The 3,419-nt window shown below is 41.3% G+C and overlaps 1 pseudogene; it reads left to right on the top strand.

The window, feature by feature from the left end:
- On the top strand, positions 1–100 carry LOC123600200 (annotated as a pseudogene).
- The last annotated feature ends 3,319 nt before the right edge of the window (positions 101–3,419 follow it).

Raw genomic sequence — 3,419 nt, 5'->3', positions numbered from 1 at the left:
GCACTTCAGCAGCACACATAGCAAAGCCAGAACGATACAGAGATTAGCACGGCCCCTGCACAAGTATGACACACACGTGTCACAGAGCTCACACGTGTGTCCCATGACAGATCCGCACTTTGGATAACTGCCCACAGAAGGCCTTGTGGTCGGTCAGCGTTACTAAGTACAGCAACAGCAACCGACAGAGAATTCCAGCTGCTCCTAGTGAAGTAAAAAGACATTTGTTGTGAAAATTGAGTAGAAAACAATTCCATTTATAATAGCATCAAGAATAAAATACTTAAGGGGAGCCTGGCTGGCTCAGTCTGTTGAGCATCCGACTCTGGCTCAGGTCATGATCTCGCAGTTGACGAGTTTGAGCCCCGTGTCGGGCTCTGTGCTGACAGCTCAGAGCCTGGAGCCTGCTTCGGATTCTGTGTCTCCCTCTCTCTCTGCCCTCCCCCACTCATGCTCTGTCTCAAAAATAAAGATAAACATTAAAAAAATAAAATACTTAAGAACTGATTTAACAAAAGAAGTAGAAGATTTGTATACCGAACATTGTTTTGGTATTTTTAAGTTTATTTTACTTATTTTGAGAGAGAAAAAGAACATGGGAGGGGCAGAGAGAGAGAGGGAGAAAGAATCCCAAGCAGGCTCCACACTGACAGAGGGAACTCCGAATACTGAACGTTGTTGAAAGAAATTAAGGAAAACCTGGGGCCCCTGGGTAGCTGAGTCAGTTAAGTGACTCTTGATTTCAGCTCAGGTCATGATCTCGCTGTTGTGGGATCAAGCCCCACATCGGGTTCTGCGCTGACAGCATGGAGCCTGCTTGGGATTCTCTCCCTCTATCTCAAAAATAAATAAACTTAAAAAAAAAAAAAAAAGGACTCTAAGTAGGTTGAAAACCTACATGTAAGATCTAAACTATAAAACCCTACAAGGAGGAGCACCTGGGGGGATCAGTTGGTTGAGCATCCAACTCTTGATTTCGGCTCAGGTCGTGATCCTGGGGTTGTGAGATCGAGCCCTGCGTTGGGCTCCATGCTGAGCATTGATCCTTGAGATTCTCTCTCTCCCTCCCTCTGTCCCTCTCCCCCACTTGTGCTCTCTCTCTCTCTCTCTAAACAAAAACAAAAACTCTCCAAGGAAAGCACAAGAATAAATCTTTTTTTTTTTTAATGTTTATTTGTGTTTGAGAGAGAGAGAGAGAGAGCATGGGGGGGCGGGGGGGGGGATGCACAGAGGTTCTGAAGCAGGCTCTATGTTGATAGCAGAGAGCCCTATGAGGGGTCGAACTCATGAACCGTGAGATCATGACCTGAGACAAGTCAAGAGTCAGATGCTTAACCGACTGAGCCACCCAGGTGCCCCAAGAATAAATCTTAATTTGCTTTTGCTCAGATTAAGTAATGGTTTATTGGATATGACACCAAAAACAGGCAAGAAAAGGAAAAACAGATAAATTGAATTACATTAAAATGTTAAACTGTTGTGCTTCATAGGACACTAGAAAGGAAAAAAAAAAAGGTAACCCAGAGAATGGTAAACAAATATTCGCAAATCATATGTCTGATAAATGTCTAGTATCCAGAATATGTAAGGAACTCTTATAATTCAATACTAAAAAGACAAGTAACCTAATTTAAAAATGGGCAAATGATCTGAATAGACATTTTTCCAAAGAAATGTGCAAATGGCCAATGAGCCCAGGAAAAGATAATAGTCGTTAGGGAAATGCAAATGAAAACCATATTGAGATACTACACACACTCACTAGAACGGCTGTAATTTCAAAACAAAACAAAGCAACAGACAATACCAAGAACTGGTGAGGATGTGGAGAATTGGAACCCCTGGGTATGTAAAACGATGCAATTGCTTTGAATAGCGCTCAGCATGGCAGTTTCTCAAAAAGTTAAACAGAGAGTCGGCATATGATCCAGCAGTACTAGCCCTATGTATATACACAAGAGAATGTTAAGCATTTATCTACACAAAATATTGTACACTAAGGTTTGTAGCAGCGGTATGCATAGTAGCTAAGGAGCGGAAACACCCCAGCTAATGAATAGACACGTAAGATGTGATGTATCATTACAGTGGAATGTTATTGAGCCATGAATAGAAAACTGTGAAAACATTATGCTAACTGAAAATAGGCAGAAATAAAAGGCCACATATTGTATGATTTCCTTTATATGTAATGTCCAGAAAACGGTAGATTACTGGTTGCCTAGGGCTAGGGTAGAGGGAGGGTTGGGGGACTGGAGGCATTTCTTTGGGGCATGATGAAAATGTTCTGGAATGAGGGGTGATGGTTGCAACCTTGTGAATATACCAAAAACTACTGAATTGCACACTTTAAAGTGGAGAGTTAATGACCTGTGAATTATAACTCAATAAAGAAGGAAATTACCTCAAAAAAGATGTTTGCATCTTTTTACCCTCTATTTTCCATCTCCAATACCCAAAGAGCTAGAACCAAAAGTGGGACAAGGAGGAGAAAGTCAATTAGCAGACCATGCTGCACACAAGGTCCCAGTAGCCTACTCTATGAAGAGGAAGATTGCTTTGAATTAGATATGAAAAATAAAAGAGTTAAACCAGACTGGGTTGTTTCACTGACCAAAAGTGATGGAAATATAATGATAGGTGCCTCAAACATCATTTAGGCATGAGAGGGAAGGCTTATCAGGGCACAGCGGAAGGTGGGGATGACGCAAGAAATAAAATCATTTCACGTAATACGCATGTAAAACTTCTCCATAAACTAGTTACACTACCGCATGTAGAATTCCTTGTGTGTAAGCAACACTAAATAAACGAAAGTTATAAGTGCTCTTCTTGTTTGGAGAGATGGAATGAGCGCACCAAAAGAATGAGAGGCGGAAGAGCAAGCCACTCCTAGATACCATCGCTTACAAAAAGAAACCAGGGACTCTTGGAGAAATGGCTGGTTCCAGGTTTGGAGCTGGGAACCTACAAGGCACGCTTGGGAATACTTATATTGAAAAAAAGCAAAGAAGCCTTCAAAGACAGGGTTACGTCAGAGGGACCCAGGAGCAAACTGAAAGGGGCCCCCACCACCCGAAGTTGAGATGATTGCCATTAATCCATTATTAGAAAATTGTTAATTAAAGGGAAAGAATTAAGCATTTACCCTGCCTTCCCAGTAAGAAATGTATCTCTGGGTAATGAAACGTTCCCACGTGATGAGGGAAAACTCTTTGGAGAACGATGCCACCTAATTAATTTAGAGCAAATGAAGTTTACGTTTTGTCAGCTTTTATGAAATGGTTAATTCACACAATTATCAGCAGATACCAAAACTATTAGTTTAAAAAGTCTGATGGAAAACTTTGTATTTGCATGGTGTCAAACTATGGTCCCATCATACACATAATTGTCCAATGGACACTATTACCACCCTT

Source organism: Leopardus geoffroyi, chromosome C1 (genome assembly GCF_018350155.1).
Source record: "Leopardus geoffroyi isolate Oge1 chromosome C1, O.geoffroyi_Oge1_pat1.0, whole genome shotgun sequence".
Classification (NCBI taxonomy): Eukaryota; Metazoa; Chordata; class Mammalia; order Carnivora; family Felidae; genus Leopardus; species Leopardus geoffroyi.
Note: the sequence above shows the minus strand (reverse complement) of the source record. Positions and strands in the feature narration are given on the sequence as shown.